Source organism: Aplysia californica, unplaced genomic scaffold (genome assembly GCF_000002075.1).
Source record: "Aplysia californica isolate F4 #8 unplaced genomic scaffold, AplCal3.0 scaffold00529, whole genome shotgun sequence".
Taxonomy (NCBI): domain Eukaryota; kingdom Metazoa; phylum Mollusca; class Gastropoda; order Aplysiida; family Aplysiidae; genus Aplysia; species Aplysia californica.
In genome coordinates, this window is record NW_004797799.1 from 67,476 (window position 1) to 68,740 (window position 1,265).

The following is a 1,265-nucleotide window of genomic DNA, read 5'->3' on the forward strand; positions in this document are numbered from 1 at the left end:
CACACACACACACACACACACACACACGAAGACACACTCACATACATGCATACATACACAGTCACACACAAAGATAAGAGACAGATATATGGTTAGAAAAGAGAATCCTTGCAAGCAGAAATGTAAAAATTGCGAAAAAAAAGAGAGCGGGAAGACCAGTACAGTTTAAAATGTTCAACATGAAGCACAAGCTAGGCCTAGCCTGCTAGTCAAGTCAAGTTAGTTTCAATGAAGTTACAAGTTGAGAACTGTGCGTATAAAATCAAGAGCCATTTCGCTACCTCAGAATCACATGTACAGAGTTCTATCTGACACTTTTGGCTGTTTTGAGTTACAAAGACCATAAGAACAACATTCAAAATGTTCTATCTGCTGTATCAAAATTGTAAGAGTCGTTATCAAGATATATTTTTTAATTGCGTTCGAAAATGGCTGGCATATTGTGAAACTCAAAATCTCTGACGCCAAATTTCTCGTGGTCTAGAGGTTTAGGTGTTCGTCTCTCTTTCAATAGGTCCCCGGTTCGAATCTGGATAGCGACGGAAATTTTCCTTCTCTAAAATGTTCTTCTTTCACATCCTCTTCCTGCTCTCTAACAATGTTCTGTCGTCTGCTTTTGTCTCCACTTTCTACCCCCACCCCTTTACCTCCTTTGCCCCTCCTCTGGGCTGCTGACTCTTTCTGCATCCTTTCTTCTCCTTGGCTCCTTCTTACTGCTGTCTTTCAGCCACACCTCTGATCTTATGGTAGGTAAGATCTACACCTAGAGGTCCCGTGTGCAAGTTGTGCACGTTAAAGATCCCTTGGTGATTCAAAATCGATAAGAGTAGGCTTCGGCCGCCACCTGGGCCAAATTCAAAATCTCATACGACTGAAAAATGGGTGATGGGTGCCGCGCACTCATATTACCTAATGCAATTACGAGCGCGTAAAACAGTTACCAAAAAAATATATCAAAGTTAGGTACTGAGCAGATAGAACTTTGTAGTTCAGAGGTACAGATTTGCAAAAAAAATGAGACCACTTATTACAAAAAGTACCCGTCACCGGTCTAGGTGTTCTCTGTAGATTTATGAGGGGTTTGTTTTTGTGTTGTTGTTGTTGTTGTTGTTGTTGGTTGTTTTGTTGGGGTTGTTGTTGTTGTTTGGGGGTTTTTTGGGGGGTGGCAGTGACAAAGTCTCATCGATCGAGCAAGCGAGAGGGACTAGTATCAGAAAGCCTCGGAGAGGGGAAACGAAGTAAATTGTGTTTACCACACACACGTG